Source organism: Ambystoma mexicanum, chromosome 8, assembly GCF_040938575.1.
Source record: "Ambystoma mexicanum isolate Mex_15411 chromosome 8, UKY_AmexF1_1, whole genome shotgun sequence".
NCBI lineage: Eukaryota > Metazoa > Chordata > Amphibia > Caudata > Ambystomatidae > Ambystoma > Ambystoma mexicanum.
In genome coordinates this window covers 889,738,418-889,760,847 of record NC_090929.1, presented here as the reverse complement: position 1 = coordinate 889,760,847, position 22,430 = coordinate 889,738,418, and the positions used below count along the sequence as shown (strand labels likewise).

General features: G+C 52.7%; 1 protein-coding gene across 1 annotated transcript in view; it reads left to right on the top strand.

Annotated features, from left to right (window-relative positions):
• The window catches only part of WAPL (WAPL cohesin release factor), a 1,736,851-nt gene that overhangs the window by 479,656 nt on the left and 1,234,765 nt on the right, over nucleotides 1-22,430 (top strand). The gene's annotated exons all lie outside the window — the stretch shown is intronic.

Sequence of the window (22,430 nt, the reverse complement as noted above, 5' to 3'; positions counted from 1 at the left end):
TTCTTTAGACACTCCTGTCCTGATGAAGGCCTACACCATTAGAGCTCACCTAGCTCCACGCAAAATGGACAAAACACTGTCGTGTTGACATGTATTATGTTGTTCAACTCTTGATTGTGCCCACACTCTATGGGCCCCCCACCCGTTTGATTCCACTGAATTCTCTAAGCTTCCTTCCCAAGGAACCTATAGAGAATGAACAAACTGTACAAGTAGATGTCTCAAATATTGACTACTTGATCATTCGTACTTAGGTGCTACACTTTGTATGTCCTCAAATGTGAATGTCCTATGTTTTTTAAATAATACCAGTGTATTACTACACCACTGGACTTCAAAATAAAACCCTTTTGTGCAGAAGTAGTGTCTCATGAGAATTCTGTGACCACCCACACAAGGGGGTCACCCACTCGGGGTGTAGCAGTGGTTACTCTTCAGCAGATATTGACCTGACCTTGCTCATTCGTTTTTTGATATTATTGTACCAACCTGGGCAGAGCAAGGCAGTAACCAGGTTCCCTTCAGAATACTAGTACAGGCTTGTACTAAAGGTCAAATTGTACTGTCACTTGTAGTCTTAATTGTGTGTAGTGTTCCCAAAGGGTACTGCATGTAATTCTGCCTAACACATACACCGAGATACAGATGAGGATGCCTATTGCGCTGACAGTCCCTCCCACGGCTCCAGTGACGGCTGACGCTCTGGCGACGGGGGAACCGCCAGCCAAGAAGAGGTAGAGGCACCATTGCCCCATGCCAACTTTCCCCGCTCTCTCCTCCCCTGAGGGATGAGTCTGAGCTGGACATGGCGTTGACAACGGGCACAGACAACGACAATGGTAGGATGGGGGACCTCCCGTCGCCGCCTCCCAGATCCTCTCCGCCGGATGAGATGGTCTCTTTCCACGTGATTATCTTCCAGCTCGCTTCAGAGGAAAAGGAGGGGGGGCTTCTTATAACAGCGCCGCAAGGCGAAAAGAAAGACCATATTGTCAGTCCCACTCTTGGATGACATTTGCGATGAAGACCTGTCTCTCATGAAGAACTCTTCTACGGCCCCTGCAAAGAGATCACCTTGAGAAGTAGTACAGGGTGCCGGACTCTGCGCCCAAGTGCTTGCGATCCCAACCGTCGCCGAACTCTGTAGTCTCTGCGCTTGCCAAGAAGGAATCGTCGGGCGCTTCATCCTCTGCAGTGTCCACCCCTCCGGACAGCGAGGGGAAGAAGTTGGATGCCATGGGACACAGTGTTATCTTCTCTGCGGCGACGAACATCAGGGCTGCCAACGTATTCGCTATAGTAGCGAGATACGACTTGGAGCTGTGGTTCATGATCGCTCCCATCCTGGACTTCCTCCCCGATGACAAGAGGTCGGAGGCGTTGGAAATTCTGCAAAAAGGCGAGGTGCGTCCAACTTTCGCCAGGATGTCCAGACGAGGGTTTGGATATGCCCTTTGACAGACAATTTGTTCGGGAAGGCTGTAGATGAGTCTCTACAGGCCATCAAGGCACACTACAACAGCGACGACCGTCCTTTCGATCCGCAGTAGGCAAGTCTCCCTGTTACTCTAAGCGTCACAGCGGGAGTACCTCACTGGCCCGAGAGAACAGGGGTCGTTCCAAGGCTTTCGGAGGAGGATGTCATCGTTGCCAGGGACCCCAAGGCGGTCTGTCGACATCCAAGCAGGAATGAACAGGCCGTGACATCGGGCCCCCACCCGTGCACCCCGGTGGGAGACCGGCTGGCAAACTTCGTCAGTGTTTGGAAGACCATCACCATTGACCGTTGGGTGCTGGACGCTCTCACCCATGGACACACCCTGGAGTTTCAACTACCACCCGTGCCCCGCCAGGACAACCAGGTCCCTCAGCTGCTGCTGGAGGTTCGGGCCTTGATAAAGAAAGGGGCAATGGAGCTAGGCCCAAAGCGGCTCCAGAGTGTACTCAAAGTACTTCTTCATGGGAAAGCAGACCTGGGGCTCAAGGCCCATTCTCGACCTCCGATGACTAAACAAATACATCAAGTCCCAGAAGTTCCGAATGGTCACTCTTCAACATGTGCTCGGACAGCCAGAAGAGGGAGACTTTGTCGTCGTTGGACCTGGAGGATGCGTACTTCCACATTCCCCATCCACAAAGTACATCGCAAGTTTCTGCGGTTCGTCGTTCGGGGGAAGCATCCCAAATTCAGGGCCCTTCCCTTCAGATTGAAGTCAGCGCATAGGGTCTTTATCAAGTGACTGGCGCCGGTGGCGGCGCATCTGCCACTGCAAGGGATCCACGTCTACCCTTACTTGGATGACAGTCTCATCCGGGCCAGCTCAAGGAGCATTATGCAAAGTCCTTCTTGATTCGATGGCATGACGCCCTATTCCTGGGATCCAGGCTCAACAGTGTCATGCTTGGCGTCAACATCGGAAGACAGAGTGGCGGCTATCCTGGCCAAGGTGCAATGGCTGCTCGCTCTGAAGATCGTCACGGTGAGGGCCATCGAGTCACTGCTTGGCATGATGTCATGCATTTAACTCATCCGACTCTGCAGGCTAAGGATGTGGCCTCTGCAGGAGTTCCTCGACACCATTGGATTCAAGTGTCCGGAAGCTTCCAGGTCAAGATCGCTCTCAACGTGGAGTTCCGTCGGGCGATGAGATGGTGGGGCGTGCACTCTCATCTGACCGGAGATGTGGATTTCCAGGCCCCACCACATCAGGCGCCGGTAACGACGGACGCCTCCCTGGAAGGATAGGGAGCCCACACCGGGAGTCTTCAAGCCAGAGGCCTGTGGCTGCCGGAGGAAAAGACATTGCACTTCAACGTTCTGGAGCTACTGGTGGTTTTTTGGGCCCTCAAATCGTTCCTGCCGTCCCTCAAGGCGAAGGTGGTGCGGGTCTTCACGGACAATACCACCACAATGTTTTACATCAAGAAACAGGGGGGGCGCACCTAAGTCCTCAGCACTCTTCAAAGAGGCGCTGGACTTATGGCACTGGGCTGTTGCCTACGGGATGTTCGTTATCCCATTTCATCTTGCAGGAGTAAAGAACATGTTCGCCGACTCCCTCCTTGGGGAGCTTCACTCTTGCCATGAGTGGGTACTTCGGCAGGACCTAGTGGAGAACCTGTTCCTCAAATGGTGCAATTGCCAGATCGACTTGTTTGTGATGGCGACGAACACCAAGTGCTGGCGGTTTGCCAGCAGGTTCCTCCAGCAGGGCAGGACGGAGGACGCATTCTCATTCCCTTGGGAAGGCAGCTTTCTGTATGTGTTCCCTTTGTTGCTATTGCTACTTCTAGTAATCGGTCAACTCAAACAGTGCTGGTGCCGCATGATGCTCGTCACACCGGCGTGGCCAAGGCAGATCTGGTACCCGGACCTTCACAGCATGTCAGCGTCTCCACCAGTCAAGCTGCGGGTGGTCGAAGGAGGCGCCATTCTTCAACACGATCCAGGGTCTCTGAACCTCAAGGCCTGGTTCCTGCAGTGCTAGTAGAATTCGTTGGGTACGATCTCCCGGCGGACTGCAAAGAAGTTCTTGCCAAGGCTATAGCATCATCTACTTTGAAATGCTACGGACTTGAGTGGAAGCGATTTGCTATTTGGTGTGGTTTCCAGAACATCGACCCGCTGAGGATCAAGACTCCTCGGGTACTTCCATATTTGCTGTCGTTGGCTGGCCCACGCCTCCATCAGGATTCATCTGGCAGCTTTCTCCTGCCTAACAGATCTCCAGGACCACCATCCTTGTGGTCGCACTGATTGGTCAAGGAATTTGTCAAGGGACTATTCCATTAGTTCCCGCCAGTGAAGGCTGCAGCCCTGGCGTGGGAGCTCAATGTGGTGCGTACAAGGCTCACGGGACCTCTGTTCAAGCCTATGCATTCTGCACCACTCATATTTGTTGTGGAAAACAGCTTTTCTCATGGATCACCTTTGCATGACGAGTGGGGGAGATCCAGGCCCTCTCGTAAACCACCTTACTTGACTTTCCACGAGACGAGGATGATGCTGCGGACGCACCCCTCCTTCATGCACAAGGTGCTGTCAGACTCATCTAAACAAGCCCTTGATGTTACCTGTGATTTTTCCGACACCTTTGTCGCTGGCTGAAAAGACTTCGCACTTGCTGAATGTGGCTAGAGCGCTCAAGTTTTGAGGTCCGCATGAGGAGTTTCCCGAAAACCTTTCAGATCTTTGTGAGCTTTGGTCCTGTGGACCATGGGAAGGCTCTGTCCAAGGCTTCCATTTCCAGGTGGCTCGCCGGCTGTCTCGCCCACTGTCACCGGTTGACAAATCAACCGCTGCCTGGCCGTCCGAGAGCCCACTCTACCAGAGCGATTGCTGCTACAACAGCGTTCCTGTCTGGTGTGCCCCTGCTGGACATCTGCAGGGCTGGGACATGGTGGTCGACGCACACCTTCACTAAATTCTGATTTGACAGGGATTCCAGGGAGGAGTCTAAAGTCTGCAAAGCAGTGCTGCGCAACCTGTTCGCTTGCTTGAAGGTGAGCCTGGTGAGGAGGTAGGAGATGCTTATGTTGAACCTTGCCACCTCCCATGGTTGTGTATGTGTGTACTGCTATGTATTCTTTATTCATGAGCATGTGAATACATGCCAGACCCTGTGCTGGAGAAGAAACAAGTTACTTAACTGTAACTGTTGTTCTCCAGCATGGGTCTGGCATGGATTCACATGCAAACCCTCCTCTCGCAGCCATTTTCAGATTTGGTAGTGCGTAAAGTGGCAGTATGACCAAGAGCAGCCGCAGAGGCGCATGAGGAAGGGTTCACATGTGAATCCATGCCAGACCCATGCCGGAGAACAGTTACAGGGAAGTTGCTTCTCCAGCATGGGTTCACATGCTCATGAATATTCCCTGTCAAGCTGAGAATCGTCAGTAAAAGAGAGAACAGTTTCACTTAAAAACTGTATTCTCCTCTAAACCAATCACTGTCCTCTGCCCTCATCCATTGACAGTCCTTTCCCTAAGCCCCTCCTCTTTCAGCCATCTTCAGACAAATTTGCTCTTCGAGCTTTTTAAGTTTTTTTTGTATTTGTTTTTGCAGAAAAAGTTTGATTTCTGTTTAAAAGGAGCTTGTGTGCTCTTAGCATCATCTGCTGATATTGGGGACCCTTTATCGTGAAGATCCACGCCCCTCAAGGGTGATGATCGTCAAAGATTCTAGAAGGCCCTTGGGCCTACTTCGTGCCCTCTGACCATGGCGGAGGAGGCGGAGGGAAAGTCACTTATCAGTCCCCGCTCCAAATGCGGGCTACGGAGTGTTTGTGGAGGACACGCACCTTCATTGCCTCTACTGCCTGCACTCGGACCACAAGGAGGTGGAGTGCAAGATATGCCTCGGTTTTCCCAAAAGGACCATGAAGGACAGGCATAGACTTACAGTGTGACTTAACGCCAAGGCCTCTGACCTGTGCTCCAAGCAGGAATAGGGTCATGCCTCACCCGGCACCGGCTGGTCCGAGGAGCAGTCTTTTAAGTCCTTTGAGGGTGCCTCATCCTTGGGGGGGGGCAGGGAGGTGCAGGGGGGGGGTGTAGGAGTGGGAGGGGCCCAGGGGTGCAGGCTGGCAAGATGAGGCCAATAGCTGCAAGTCTGAGTCCACCGCCGAAGTGGGTCCCAAAGAGAGGAAGTCATCTACCCCGATTAAAATACTTGAGAAACCCACGAAGCTGCGGATGGAGGAGGTGGTTGAACAGCCTAAGCAGGCTCAACCGGCACAGGTGCAGACTTTGTCGGCGCCTGTGTCAACTGCTACTGCCACGGCAGCGAAGGGCGCTTATCCTGCAAGGGTAACCCCACGGCTCAGGTGTCACTACCCCCAAGGCACGAACCCGCAGCAGTGACTTTGGCAAAGTGTGCAGGCATGTCAGAAGGGGGCAAACCGGCTCTGGCCCCGGTTCAAGACCTTAACCGGGGGGGGGGAATTTGGGGGATTAGAGGGGCAAGGAGGTGCTGAAATATAGCCTTCCCAGGCCATCACCCAAGCCCTGGAGGTCTTGCCTACGGATGACGAAGACCAGCAGTCATTACACACGTTCCACAAGGATGTGGAAGGAGGAGACTGCGCAGGGTCTAGCTCTCCTGTACTGCCATCTCAGCCAAGGGACATTTTCTTGGATGTTCTGTCGATTCTACACACCTTGGTGTCAGAGATCCAGTTGAGGATGCCTCTGGCTCCTGTACCTGTGTCCCCCAGGTCCCTGATCAGCCTCCAACGAAGAAGAGGAAGCCTCATTAGATGCTCCCATTTCAACCTTCGCCACCATGTCGGTTCCCTTCTCCCCCAGCAGACCCAAACACTGGGATGGATACAGCTACGACGGCGGATGACAAGCATATCATTGCATCGGACGGCGACTTCCCACATTTGGATGCTCCACATAGGGTGTCCCCACTGGATAAGGTGGGATCGTTCCACTCCATGATCTCCAGAGCCTCTGAGCTATTCCAGCTGGTGTTGCAGGAAACCAAGAAGGAGGGCTTCTTGTACCAGTGGCGCAAGGCCAAGAGGAAGACTATCATGGCGGTGAGGAAATAGTTGGCCAACCCGTCCTCATCTTGGGTCCCTCCGGACAGCAAAGGGGGGATGGGGGGGGGAAGGTGAGGAATGGACACCATGAGAAAGGTGATTTACTATCAATACGGCTAGCGCACTGGCTATCCTGGCACGACACAGAGCTGTGGTACAAGCTGGGACCGATTCTTGAGTTCCTGCAAGATAAGAAGATGGAAGCAATTGCTCCCTTGGCGTCTGATCACGCCATCACAGTGGCTTTGGACGTCGCCGACACAGGGTTCTGGCAAATGGGAACAGTGTCAGCCTTCATCGCCAAGGTTGGATCAAAGCTACACATTTCCGTTAAGAGGTCCAGGCGAAGGCGCTCGACATGCCCTTCGACGGGGAGAACCTGTTTGGGGAAAGTCATCTGAGTCCCTCTAGGCCATTGAAGCGGATATGGAGACGGCCTGTTCCCTGGGCACTCTCCAGCAGCACTGCTCTTCATTTCTCTCCTCTCTTTCAGGGGAAAGTCGAGCAGGTCCTCCAAAGATTTTTCAACATCATACCGACAGCCTTCCAGATCCCACAACTCAGGAAGCCTACAGAGACTGTTCCCAGGCCTTTGGTAGCGGAGGAAAGCATTGCCATTGCCTGCAGTGCAGCACAAAGGCCTCGAAGCAAGCCTGAACCAGCTGGTACGTCGGGCTCCTGCTTGTGCACCCCGGTTGGAGGCCGGATGACTAAGTTAGTCAGCGAGTGGAAAAAGATCACCACTGACAGATGGGTGATGGATGCTCTCGCCCAAGGACACACCCTGGAGTTTCAACGCAGGTGTCTACGGATCCCTCCGGTTTTGAGTCAGGAGCAGCACATCCCTCAGCTCATGGAGGCAGTACGGGCCATGCTGCAAAAAGGGGTGGCGATAGAGCTAGTTCCCCATCGGCTCCAGGCTCTGGAGTCTATTAGATATTTTGGGTCTGAAAGACAGGGGGCTGGAGGCCCATCCTAGACCTACAATGCCTGAATTAATACGTAAAGTCCCAAAAATTCAGGATGGTCACATTGCTTCTCGTGCTCGGCCAACTGGAAAGAGGAGGCTTCTTGACATTGCTGGACCTGGAGAACGCCTACTTCTACGTGCCCATTCACAGGAAGCATCGAAGGTTTCTACAATTCGTGGTGCACTGACAGCCCTACCTTTTTGGCTTGAAGTCGGCCCCCAGGGTGTTGACAAAATGATTGTCACCAGTGGCGGCCCACGTCTAGAGGGCAGACTCCTATACCCGTACCTGGCCGACTGGCTGCTCCACGGCCGCTTGCAGGAGCTGGCCAACTGACACACGGAGGCGACCGTCCAGCTTCTAACATATCAGGGATTCTCTGTCAACTATCCAAAGTTCTGCTTGATGCCATCGCGTAACGCGCTGTTCCTGGGTGCCAGACTCCATACGGTGTCTTTCCCATTTGTCACCCTCGGAGGAGAGGATAGTGGCCATTCTAGGGAAGGTGCAACAGCAATCTTCGGCAAAGGCGGCCACGGTGCGGGCCATCAACTTTTTACTGGGCATGTTGTCGTCCTGCATCTACCTCATCCTGCTCTGCAGGTTGCAAATGCGACCCCTTCAGGAATTCCTGGACGCCCGTTGGATATAGGTGTTCCAAAACTTCACGGACAAGATCTCGCTCAACGTCTGGTGATAGTATGGTGGGGCATTTGCGCCAACATCACCCAAGTCACTGGATTTCAAAGGCCACCATAACAGGAGAGTGACCACGAACGCCTCCTTAGAGGGATGGGGAGCGGGCGTCTGCACGCCAGAGGAGAAGGGTCTTCATTTCAACATCCTGGAGCTATGGGCAGTGTTATGGGCCGTCAAGTTGTTCCTTCCGTAGCTGAAAGACAAGGTGGTGAGGATCTTGACGGACAACACCACCACCATGTTTTACATCAGGAATCGGGGGCGCACTCTATCCCTGGCGCTCTTAAAGGAAGTGCAGAACTTGTGGTGCTGGGCCGTCGGACAGGGGATGTTCCTCATCCCTCTTCACCTGGTGGGAGTCAAGAACACCATTGCAGACTCCCTCAGAAGGGGAACTACGCTCCTGCCGTGAGTGGGAGCTTTGTCAGGACCTGGTGGACCGCCTGTTCGTCAAGTGGGGCAGGCACCAGGTCAGTCTGTTTGCGACGGTGGCAAACTCCAAATGCCATAAGTTTGCCGGCAGATTGCACCAACCAAGGAGCATTGGGGGGGTGCGCTCTCCTTCCTGTCAGGAGGCCTGTTTCTGTATGCCTCACCCCCGTTGCCTCTCCTGCTATGAGTCAACTCACTCGGACTGTGCCGATGCAGGATATGATCCTCATCGTCCCAGCATTTCCTGCAGCAGATTTGGTATCCGGACCTTCTCGCTCACCCCCAATTAAGCTGCCTGTAGTTCCGGATCTGCTCACCAGAGAATGAGGAACTATCCTGCATCATGGCCCATGGTCGCTGAACCTGAAGGCTTGGCTCATGCAGCCCTTGAGTTTGGTGGATACGATTTGCCTGCAGACGGCAGAGGGATCCTTGCCAAGGGCATGGCGTCGTCGACTTTGAAGTGCTACTGTCACAAGTGGAAGCGCTTTGCTACAAGGTGCCGGTCGCAGAAGATTACTCCATTGAGGGTCACGGCCCTGCATGTTCTCCCATACCTGCTTTCCTTGGCCAAGGCCGGTCTGGCACATGATTCTATCAAGGTTCATCTGGTGGCCATCTTCCGCTACACCAGTTCTACGGGAAGATCTCCACTTTGGTCTCATGGACTCGTCAAGGAGCTCCTCAAAGGACTTTTTCGATCTTTCCTGCTGGTGAAGGCACCTACCCCGGCATGGGAACTCAACGTTGTGCTGATGAGTCTCATGGGGGTCCCCCATTCAAGCCTTTGCATCAGGACCCCTTCAAGTTTCTCTCGTGGAAACGGCTTTCCTTGTGACAAACACTTCTGCCAGGAGAGTAGGTGTGATCCAGGCCCTATCCTGCAAACAGCCATACCTGACTTTCCATGAATCGAGGGTGGTGCTGAGGAGACACCCCTCTTTTATGCTGAAGGTTCCCTCGGAATTCCACCTCAACGAGCCTTTGGTGTAACCTTCCCCCCCCCCCCCCCCCCCAAGCCTTCCTCGCCGGCTGAAAGGGCCTTGCACTCGCTGGACGTTGCTCGTCTCTGAAGTTCTATGCGACTAATACGAAAGGCTTTCGGAAGACTTAACTGTTTGTGAAATTTGGTCCTGTGAACCATGGGAAGGCCTTGTCCAAGGCTTCCATTTCAAGGTGTCTACGGCTGCTTCATGCACTCATCGATTGGCGAAACGACTGCTGCCTGGCCATCAGAGCCCACTCCACCAGAGCTATTGCTGCGACAATGGCGTTCCTCTCTGGTGTGCCCCTGCTGGACATCTGCAGGGCAGCTACGTGGAGGTCCATGCACACCTTCACAAGATTCTACACAACCTGTCCGCTTGAGGCGAGTCTGTTCCAGAGGTAAGAGTGGATTGCTCCTGTTGAGCCTTGCCACCCCCCCGTGGTTGTGTAAAATTGTACTGCTATGTATTTGTTACTTGTGAGCATGTGAATCCATGCCAGATCCCATGCTGGGGAAGGAACAAGTAACTGTTCCCCAGCATGGGTCTGGCATGGATTCACATGCGAACCCTCCCTCCGACCCCCTCTTGCGGCTTTGTCATGCTGCCACTTTATGTGCTTACCAATTCTGCAGATGGCTGCCAGAGGGGCTTAGGGAGAGGATTGTCATTGGATGGGGGCAGTATAACCCAGAATATAGTGGTTGCTTTAGAGGAGAAATAGTTTTAAACTGAAAGTTAAACTGTTTTTTCTTTTATCAAGGATTCCCAGCCTGACTAGGAATATTCATGAGCATGTGAATCCATGCCATACCCATGCTGGAGAACAATAGTTACAGGTAATTAACGTTTTCCTTATTACTAGTAATGAATAATGTTTTGCATATACATGTTTAACTGGTTGATTGTCGTGACCTACCACAAACCAATCCTAAAAGGAGTTGTGTTCTACACATTAGCTAAAGGTGATAGTTAACATGACGGTCACCAGTGAGAGTTTAAGAATTGGAGAAAGATGGTATTTCTTTTAAAAGGTTTTGTCCAATCATATGTGGGGGTGTTGGTTGTGATAAAGTATCTGGCATTGTTTTACCTGAATGTATAAAATGTATCAACTGATGTGGTTCATTGAGACTTGGTTTACTTTGGTTCCACAACATGATCTAACTGCTTCCCAGACGAGTGTACAATAAACTTGTTTTACGTACACCCGTTCGTCAGGTGGTGGGCCCGCTTGGGTTGAGGTAATGCAAGGTCCGCCCCCACAGTTTCCAACTTTGCTTCCCTCTTAACGTGGTGCCGCTTGGTGGAACCACCAATGTCTGGATCCCCCTGCTGTCTTCCTCAACACTTACCTACATGCTGAGCCTTGGTGCTGCCTGCCTTCCACCGCCTACTGGGGGGCTGTCACCAGTCTCCCCAAGCTCGATGTAGTGCAGCACCCCTCACTGCACATCACTGGGAAGCAACAGACATTTGTGCTGCCGCCCATCCAACTGTCGCCACAGGTCCACTTATTGCCTGCCCCCCTGGTCCGTGGCCGCCACCAGCACAGGGTGTCTGGCCACTCAGACCATGCTACTTCCTGCCATAGGGTCAAGGCTAATTTCGCCCTCCTGGGGGGCGGAGGGGTCTGTTTTCCACAAGTGCAAGGGCTCAGGGCTTGTCCTCTGCATGGCTACCGATACCCAGCTGCTTCTCCCGCTCTGAGACCGGGTTGATAAGGGTCCAAAATTAACTACATAACCACCACGATCAGTCAGGGATGGGGACGGAGCAAGATGATCAGGCTTCCATTATGCCTGCGCCCTCTGGTGGCCTCCTTAATGCCATTTCTTTAACAAAGAAAAACCATGGAAGATGAGATACACATTTCTGAGATAATAAATCACATAATCCTTCTAAAAAAATAAAAAAAATACAAGTTTGCGAGTATTCCATAATTTTAGCAATAAAGCAAGGGTCTAATTTTTAACATACTGACCCAGTTCCATTTTAATTGGGATATTAGGAACACTATTTGGGTGATGGAGTGTCTTGAATATTCTATTTTCCTCTGTCACCAGGATGTGAGAATCCATATACTCCTACGTCCCGTCCCCTTAACTCCAAACTGACTGGACGTCCCTCGCTAGGGATGGGAGACGTAAACTTTTTCACCAGAAAAAACATTCTTCCCCTTTAAATTTAAAGGTACGCGGGGGCGCGGCCCTGGGAGCATGCGCTCCCCTGACACTGCCTATCAGCGCCACTCCCCAATCACCTTTTCCGTGTCGATGGGAACGGGCCGATTTCACCAGCGCTCTTGGGTTTGGCTTCGGCCATGTTAATACCGCTCGCTTTTCACCGGCTCCTTTCTTCTGTCGTCTTTTATCAATCAGGTACTTGGCCCTCTGGTGCCACGCTCCTCCCCAGCGCATGTCGACTTCAGCAGGCTTCAGTAGGTGTCCAGTCTGCGAGGGGCTCTTCCCTACGTCCGATCCCCACGCTGTTTGCCTCTGCTGCCTTGACCCTGACCACGCCTAGGAGGATTGTACCGCGTGCAACACGCTTGCACCGCATGCTCTGAAGAATAGTCTAGCTAGGTGGAGGGAGCTATTCCCAAAGTGGCCTCCGGAGGACTTGGAGGACTTTGTCAGACATAAGTCAAGGCCCAAGGGAGGGCCGCTATTTTCCAGCACACACCATAAGGGCGACTCCTTCACGAAGAAACGCCCGTGCGCAGGAACCTTTTTAGCTTCTCACACCAGCATGGGTACTGGGGCTAGCTTAGCTACCGGCCTCCGGGCCAAGGGGTCCATAGATCCTTCTGGAGACAGTGCTGAGGGACTGCAAGGTTCTTTCACCAGGTGTACACTCGAGGGGCTACGCCGTTGTACCGGCAATGTGTCAGAGGGGGTGCCTGCGCACAGCAATACCAGCTAAACGGCAAAGGGCGACATACCTACCCAGCCTCAGCCTGAGGTGCAGGGTAGGTCTTGTGCTCCACCGCTAAGAGTCCTACCCAGCCTCAGCCTGAGGTGCAGGGTAGGTCTCGTGCTCCACCGCCAAGAGTCCTGGTGGAGGCCAGGCCCAGTGAGCCAAGCACCACGACTTCAGCACTTGGCACGCAGCTTGACAAGATGGCCACCACGCCTCACAAGATGGCCGCTCGTCCAATACCGCCCAGAGGAACGAGTTACAAGGTGGGACTGGTGTCAACCAGGTAAGTGGCCTACAGCTTATCCATCAGCATTGCAGGGCAGGTTTGCCACGCAACCGGCTAGACAAAGTACGCACTGGCCTCAGCAGCCACCTGTTACCCTGTCAACATCACCTGCCACCCAACCAGCCTGCAAGGGCAGGTGCTTTGAAAAGTTCCTCACTCTCTTGAGAACTCCTCACATAGGAGCCATCCTAAGGGATGAGATCAGGGACATGCGCCCGCCGCCTGCGCCTATATTAATTCCTCCTATGGCTCCAGTGCCGCAGGCCCCGGTGCAGCCCCTACTCTCCACGCTGGCTTTTAGATTCCGGCTTCCCTGCCCCCAACAGTTCAGGAGGTTTCGCACCAGCCTCCGCTGCAGCCTCTGGCTCTGGTCTCCACCCCTCAACCCTCTGCGTCCAGCACTACTCCGCCTGCTCCTGACCAGTCGGACGCCCTTGTAGACAAAGACGAGGAAGAAGACCCCGACACTTCATCGTCAGCCAAGGCCTTCCAATGAACAACTTGCAGGTCTGGTAGAGCACAAGGGCCGTCCTCAACCTGAAGTCGAAGGACCGTTGGGGGAAGCGGGTGGGGGGGGAGGTACTTCCCAAGGTTCTCACTCTGACTCCCCACGTCTAGAACGGGGATCCTGATGCAGAAGGACCTTGTTGCCTTGACCAAGTAGGATTGGGTCAAGCCCCACTCTGCCCAGCCTGTCAATCGGCACTTCAACGCCAAGTATAATAAATGGAGGGGGCTCCATTCTTGCTGTCAGCACACCCATTACCGCACTCTTCAGTGATTGCTGCGGCGTCAGTCAGTTGTAATCGGCCACCTCGTCCTAAACACTGCTAGGCAAGGAGTAAAAGATCTTGGAGGCGTATGGGAAGCTTTATTCCAACACCTTGCTGCATCTTCGTCAGTGCAACGCGGATGCCATGCTGGCAGCCGTTAACCAGAGGCATTGGCAGGAAATAGCCGACTTCCTTCCAGAACTTCTGGTGCAGAGCCATGTATGTTTCAAGGCGGGACTGGCAGAGGTTAAAATGGTGGCGCAAGACATCATGGAGTCCACCGTGGTCCACATTGACACCTCCTGGTTCGTGCCATATGCTTCGCCACGAACATGAGAAGGACTGCCTGGATTCAGGCTACTAAATTCAACCCAGATGTCCAGGAACGCCTATTGGACCTTCCATTCGTGGGTGGTGACCTTTTTCACTCCACCACCGATGAGCTAGATGAAAAGAAGATAGTTAACAAACTGCCAAGTCTTTAACTATCCTTACAAAGGCTGCGCCAAATGCATACACCCAGTCACATCAACGCTCTGACAAGGGGCGGGCGTTCGGGTTCCGTGGCTTCCATGAACGGAGGTCCAAACAGCCTTACCGTTCTGAGTCCGCACCGGCGCAAACTAAAAAAGGGGGCGGAACAAGGACTTTTTTCAGTCCCCCTCCTCCACAACGGCCTCAGAGGGAAAGAAGGCACGTCTCCCCAGTGGGGTGTGTTCTTGCCCTTCACGCACAGTTTTTGCATCAGAAATTTGCTAACCCCTGGATTCTATCTGTAGTATCCATGGGGTACTGCCTACTGTTTCCTTCCTCTTCTCCCCCACACTCCCACAGATTGGGAAAGCAATTCTGTTGGCGGAAATTCAGCCGCTCATCGAGAGCCAAGCAGTGGAAGAAGTCCCTGCCTCCCATTGAGGATTGAGCTTCTACTCCAGGATTTTCCCCATACAAAAGAGAACCAGTCTGGCCTGAGGGTTGTTGGACCTCTCCACCTCTCCCTCCTCTTCAAAAATTCAAGATGGTTACGCCAGCACTCATTGCAGAGACATTGTGCAGGGGAGACTGGATGTGCTCTGTGGATCAGGACGACGCTTATCTACACGTCCCGATTTGGCAGCCGCATCGCTCCTTTCTGCGATTCAGGATCATGGGATGCCATTTCCAATCCAAGGTGCTACCCTTCGGCCTCAATTCAGCCCCTAGGGTATTTACCAGGTTCATGAATGCAGTGGCAGCCGTCCTTGGGGCCCAGGGCCACCATGTCTACCCATACCTGGATGACTGGCTTGTCAGGGTGAGATCTCTGGAGGCGGTTCATCACACTTCCTTTGCACATATGAGCACACTCCATGATTTTCGATCAACCTCAAGAAGTCTCAGCTGCAGCCTACGCAGGGCCTGACCTTTCTGGGCCTCATATGGGACACAAGCTCAGAGAGAGTTTCCCCTCGGAGGACAAGATCACGGCCATCAAGCGGGCCACTACTCACTTTCTCACCCGAGGTGACTTCAGCCTGGTGGTACCAACATTTTATTACGTATCATGGCAGTGGTCCAACTGGTTGTACCCGACACGAGACTCTGAGATTACAGCTGCACTTTGCAGCCTCATGGAATCGGGAGAGGGGCTCCAAAGCGGAGCTTGTCGGCATTCCTGCTTCTCTCCACCCGGACCTCCCATGGTGGTCCAGGGACTGCAATGCGCAGACAGGCAAGCCTTTCCTGCAGCCGGCCCCGCAGGTCACCATCACTACAGACTCCTCCCTGGAAGTTTGGATGCCACTCTAAACAACCAGTGTCAATGGAGTCTGGACCCTGCAGGAGCAGGAGTTTCATATCAAATGGCTGGAGCTGAAAGCCATGTGGCTAGCTCTCAAAGCTTTCATTCTGCTAATTGGGGGCTAGGTCGTTCTCATCCAGACGGACATCTCCACCAGCATGTACTGTGTCAACGAGCAGGGTGTTACCAGGTCCCCTCCACTGTGCAGCCTAGTGATCAGCATGTGGGAATTGGCCCTGGTGAACATCTACTTGATGGCCATCCACTTTCTGGGGAGTCCAACCTGGAAGCGGACAGGCTCAGAAGACTGGGTGCGGACCATTACGAGTGGCAATTAAACAATCAGGTTCTGCTGGGGATCTTCAGCAGATGGGGGCATCCTCGGGTGGTTTCTTTGCCTGCTGGGCCAACAAGAAGTGCCACAGTTTGTGTCCTGGTAGGGGCATCGCCCTGGCTCCCTGGGCGACTCATTCCAGATACAGTGGGATGGCATGACAGCGTATGTTTTCCCTCCCACACCCCTGGTCCACAGGGTGATCTGCAAGGTAAGAGAATCATGTCACCTCAGCATCATTCTGATAGCGCTGTGGTGGCCGGCTGTTAGGGAGAATTCTCATTTATGGCTAATTTCCCTCACCTAGTGAGTCCCTCCGCAGCTTTGCTGGATTTCTGGGGTTTCTTTTTTCCACCTGGTCAGAGTGTGGAACTTTTCCCCACTCTTACATGTGTTTTGCTATGTGTATTTCTACTTTTTGTGTGATCTTGGGCTCTGGAGCCTCACCACTCCATGAGCCCAACTTTTTGTGTTACACAGCACCTTCAGTGCAGTGACACAGGGTTGTCTTTGAGACTTCCCACTGACTCGGAACGGACCATGAGGGACCGCTGGACCCGACTTGCAAGCTGGCTGGAGAAGGGACCAGCAGGTGAGAAGAAGTCCGAGCGGCCTTCTAAGTCCTGTGAGGGCACCCCGGCGACGGGGGCCCAACAAAAGGCAAACCACCGTGAGTCCACAGGCACTGGGATCGCCAAAGGGTCGGGCTCTTTGGCTGCTAGGCAGGGCGCGCTTTCAGACGCAATCAACCGCAAGCCAACGCTCTGGCTCAGGGAAGAGGAAATCTAAGAACCCGGGTAAGCTTCTGGAGAGACCCCGGTCGATCTCGAAGGAATCTGCCGAGGGTGAGCGAGGCGGTGACCCTCCCCCCAAGGTGAAGGCCTCAACCGCACCCAAGGTGGTGAAGACCTTGATTCACCCAGCTAAGGCCTCTATCGAGGGAGTTGTGGCGACCCTGGCGAAGCTTGTGGAGGCTACCCCAGTGGAGGCGACCTCGGGGCCCAGAGTTTCCCTGCCGCCGCGGAGGGAATCGTCTTTCCAGCCCATCGACAAGACCCCATCGGCGGCCATTTTGATGGCAATCCAAACCTTATGCACGGAGATAAGGACGAGGATGCCTCTGACCCCGACGGGCGAGCTGACGGAACCGGGCCCGTCGGGAAGTCCTCCAAACAAGCGGAGGAGAATTCATCCTCGTTAGGGAGAATTCTCCTTCTAGGGTTAATTTCCCTCACCTAGTCAATCCCCAGCAGCTTTGCTGGATTTCTGGAGTTTATTTTTTCCACTTGGTAAGAGTGTACATCCTTTTCCCACTCTTACATGAGTTTTTACTCATTGTGTGATCTTGGGCACTGGAGCACACCACTCCAGGTGCCCCTGTTCTTGTACGGGTTACACAGCACCTTCAGTTTAGTAACTCGGGGTTGTCTTTAAGACTTCCCCCTGACTCCATTTCGCTGGGGCTGACTACTGTCCCCCAGAGAAAGGTAAAGTTGCCATTTACTTTACATAGTCATTTTTACCATAGACCAGTACACCCCGTCTTACATGGAGTACTGGAAAGGGCTAATTGTTAGGGAGAATTCTCTGTAAGGCTAATTTCCCAAACCTAGTGAGTCCCCCAGCAGCTTTGCTGGATTTTTGGGGTTTGTTTTTCTCTCCTGCTAAGAGAGATTCTTTTGCTCCCACTCTTAGACATGATATGAGGTGTTACTTTAACTTTCCATGTGTTTTATAGGCTATGGGGTCTTTTACTCCATAGGGTTTCATGTGTTTTTTTGATGTGGGTTACACAGCACCCTCCGTGCCGTAACTCAGGGGTGTCGTAGCGACCCCCCAACATAGACTCCATACCCTAGGACTGACTACTGTCTCCCAGGGCATGTAAAGTCACCATTGGCTTTGCTAGTCCCGAATTATGAACAGAAACCAGTACAAAACATCATATTGTGGACGTACTGGTCGGGGCAATTCGATTGCCACGGGGTCTGTTGTTCGAGGGGGCACATCTCCATCCCCCCCTGATCGAGTTTTGGCTGGTGGCAGTGGATACTACTTTTTATATTAGACCGCAAATATATCTCTATGTGATTTTCCCATTGTTCGAGGCTACCAACTGTAATTATTTAATTCGTATAGTCTCGAACATACCGCCGGTTTATTTAATAATTCGCCGGTTGGTATTTTTTGGCAGAACTCGATTCTAAAATGGCGTTTGTGTTCTCTTCTGTGACTCCAACCCAAGTCGAGCCCTTTGTTCCGCTTTTTGGCGGGCTTCTCCACAGAAGCCTCCAGAAGTGATGCTACTCTGTCTGGGTACCACAGGGGGTGTGGGAGGGGGTTTAGTCACCCTGGACTGAGTTACCTTGGTAACTCAAGTCGCACTCTTGTGTGATTGGCCCAAGTGGTGAGCCGGCCGGCTCACCACTTAGCATGTTTGATTGACAGCTAGGCTGAGTGAATGGGGGTATGCTGCATAAAAGCAGGGCTTTGGGGACTGGAACTTCAGAAGTTGCCACAGGACCTAAGAATCAGAGGAGGGAGAAGCTGAGCCGGCCTGCAACGACGACACCACCGGTGGAGCTCTGCTGAACCGTCTCACCACTTTTCCCAACGACAGAGGAGATCTCCAGTTTGGAGAGTCTTCTTCCTTCGACTGGTGGGGATAACCAGTCTACCTTCTTTTTGCCTTCCTTGAACATCTCGTGGCTGCCTTGCCTGTGCCAAGCAGCCGGGAAACCACGTTTTCACCACTACCGCGAACCGAAAGGGTAGTACCTTTGTACCGGAGAACTCTGCGGCTGGTTTCTTCCCTGGCAGTGCAACGACCTTCATCCTTCCGCCACTATGAGATCTTCTCCTCCTCTGGACGATGCTGCGACTTGCACCCGCTTCCAGGAACTGCCCCTGCTGGAGGATCCTCTCCATTTAAGGTACCGTGTTCCGCCTGGCTTCCCTTGCAACCGTTTGAACGGGGTGTATTAAATCCTCGTCTCTCGAACCTGGGTTAGCCTGGGACACCCTAGCTAACTTTTCTGCACTGAACTAAACCTTTTTCGAACTACCTCCACAAACTTTGAAGACTCTGTGTAACTGTCTGATCTTGGGCATCTTCCACCGGGCTCCTTTGAAAGTGGGCCTGGCACCTAAACATCCTTGTCGACTGTGCCTTCCGAACTTGCTGTGGTTCTTTAAAAAGTGTTTAGTGTGTATGCTTCCATAATTCTGATTTTCCCTCCCTTTTTATGTAACTTGTTGGAGTGCCATCGAACGTTAAGCGCTCCCCTCTGTCTGGAAATAAGTGGTGTTAACTAAGACTTGTCCAACAAGTAATCAGGGATGTACATATGATAATAGTGATTGTGTTTTGAGCTTATCTTACCGATTTAGTGCTAGTGTGTTTTTATAAGTGTGTTAAATAATTATATACTTTTACACCCAAGCTCTGGTCAGTGTTTGCTTGTGCTACTGTATTTCTGTACCTATTTTGTATGCTCTGTATACTGCCTAACTCTTCTTGAGGGAAGTCTGACTGCTCAGCCACAGCTACCAGTGAATCCGTGTGGTAGACTGCTACCAAGTGGGTTTACTGCCAAACACCTGTAGTCTTAAATCTTTTGCAGTGGTCCCTAAGGGAACTGCACAGGTTTCTGCCTAACACTAATTTGTACCCCTTTTCTGTCTGTACCTCCCTGAGCATTGTTTCGCTCTTAACATTTAGACTTGGTTGGTGGCAGTGGTATCTACCCTAACTTTTCTACCACGATTATATTAGATAAACGTGGTACTGGTCTTGGCTATTATATTAGCCTCGAACATAAACCCGCTTGACCAAATCGTCTTTCTTTTGGCTCCGGTTGGGTTTATTCGCCATTTCGTTTTGTTAAAGCTGAATCGTGACCTGTCTAATGGTGTGATCTTCGGCACAGGTCTCCGGTGTCACTTAAACCTGGCTCCGACCCTTTGACTTTTGAACTTCTGTTTCTGAGTGTTTCTCGATACTGTCTGCCTAACCTAAATATTGCCTGTGATTTTTGCCTCCAACTCCCTCTGGGTATCTCACATGCTAAGTGTGCTTTTTCCCCGGTAGCATTTCATGTCACGGATATGTGTTTATCGAGTAGACCGAACTGTCAAAGTGATCGCAACCGTATCCGTGGTATCGTGTTTTGTTCATAACACCGGTTCATTCAAACACAGGGTACTTACCTTGAGACATACTGTACAAAGTGAATTGGTTAGTTTTAGTATATTTAACGTGTGGTTATGTTTAAAGTTTAATAGAGGTGTTGTGTTTATAACTGATGGTTTAAAAATAAATATACTTATATTTTTTACCTGAAACCTTGAGTCGGTGTTTGCTTGAATCACAGTAATTGTGGTCCCTTTGTGTAATCTCTGCTACTGCTCATATACTCTGGAGATAAGCCTGGCTGCTCTGCTACTTCTACCACTATAACTTAGTAGTACAGGCTTGTAACAAAGGTAAACTTGTATTGCCACCTGTAGTCTTAATTGTGTGTAGTGGTCCCTAAGGGCACTGCACAGGATTCTGCCTAACAATCCTCCCCCACCCTTCGCGGCCCGTAGAGCCTTCATCTCCCTCTCCGGAGCCCAGAGATGACACAGCGACAGATTCAACGACGAGGACGGATGATGATGACGGCGGTGACGACGGGATAGATCTTCCATCACCACCCCCTCGGGCTTCTCCGCCTGACGAAATTGGCTCCTTCCACGCCATGGTCCCCAGGGCATCCGAGCTCTTCCAGCTCTGCCCCGAGGAACAGAAGAAGGAAGGGTTCCTCTACCAACGGCGGGAGGACAAGAGAAAGACGGTCCTCGCGGTACCGTTACTCGACAATATCTGGGACTATTGGCTTGCGGTCCTGAAGAACCTGTCCATGGCTCCTGCCAAGAGGGATCGGTGCGAGAAGAAGTACTGAGTCCCGGATTCCGCCCCCCTATGCCTTAGGGCCCAGCCGACTCCGGATTCAGTCGTATCTGAGGCAGCCAAGAAGAAAGCAGCGGGGGCGACGGCTTCGACTTCTCCCTCCCCACCCGGCAGCAAGGGAAAGAAACTGGATGCCATGGGGCGACGAGTCATCTCAGCGGCAACGATGATCAAGGCGGCCACCGCCCTGGCGATCGTGGCCTGCTACTACAGGGAGCTGTGGTACAAGATTGTTCCCCTGATGGACTTCCTACCAGACGACAAGATGGCTGAGGCCCTGGAGATTCTGCAGGAAGGAGAGGTGGCGTCGGATCACCCATAACGGTGTCCACGGACATCGCTGACACCGGTTTCTGCCAGTTGGGCAACCGTGTTTGCCTTAGACGCCGGGGATGGCTCAAGGCAACTGATTTCCGCCAGGACGTGCAAACCTGAATTTTGGACATGCCCTTCGATGGGAACAACCTGTTTGGGAAAACAGTAGATTAATCTCTTCAAGCCATCAAAGCCGACACGGGCCTTGGGAGTTTTGCAGCAACGATGGCCGCCCTTTCCGAACTTCGGAGTCAAGCAAGGTGCCTCCAAAGGATTTGGCGGCGGCACTTTGACGTACCGCCAGGCAGCCTGTTCCTCGTTGCAAGAAACCTACATAGGGCACGGCAAGTCGGGAGGATCCAGTCGCCGTCGCCAGGGAGGCCAAGGTGGCAAGGCCACCTCCAAGCAGGACTGAACTGGCGTAGTGTCGGGCCCACACCAATGCACCCCAGTGGGAGGCCGGCTGGCGAACTTCGTCAGCGTGTGGGAGTCCATCTCCACCGACCGTTGGGTGCTGGGTGCCATGGCCCACGGGCACACTCTCGAATTTCTAAAGAAGTGCCCCCACATTCCTCCCGTGGCCAGGAAGGAAAATCACGTCCCGCAACTGCTACTAGAATTAAGGGCGATGCTCAAAGGTGCCATTGAGCTTGTCCCGAAGAGACTCCGGGGCTCTGGAGTATACTCGAGATACTTCCTCGTCAGAAAGAAGACAGGCGGTTGGCGCCCCATCCTGGACCTGCGTCGGTTAAACAAATTCATCAAGGCCCAGAAGTTCTGGATGGTCACCCTCCAGCACGTGCTGGGACAGCTGGAGGCAGGCTACTTCCTATGGTCGTTGGACCTGGAGGATGCTTACTTCCACATCCCCATTCTAAAAGGACACCGAAAGTTTCTCAGATTTGTAGTCCAAGGGCGGCACTACCAATTCAAGGCCCTGCCCTTCGGATTGAAGTCGGCGCCTAGGGTTTTTACCAAGTGCCTAGCACCAGTGGCGGCGCGGCTGCGCCTGCAGGGGATCCATGTTTACCCTTACCTGGACGATTGGCTCATCCAGGCAAGGACAAGGGAGCTCGCCGTAGAGCACACAGCAAGGACCGTCCAACTGCTCCAGGATCTGGGATTCTCCATCAACTTCCCAAAATCCCACCTAGTTCCGTCGCAGGTCGCACTTTTTATGGGAGCCAAGTTCGACACAGTGGCGCGACTGGCTTCTCCGGATGAAAGGACAAAAGCCATCTTGGGCAAGGTGCAGCGTCTGCTGGCTACAGATGTGGCCAGAGTGAGATCCATCACGTCCCTCCTTGGCATAATGTCGTCTTGCATCTTCCTGGTGCGCTTTTGCAGGCTGCAGATGCACCCTCTACAGGAGTTCCTTGATGCCCGTTGGATACAATCAGCGGGCAGCATCGAAGACAAGATCCCGCTCA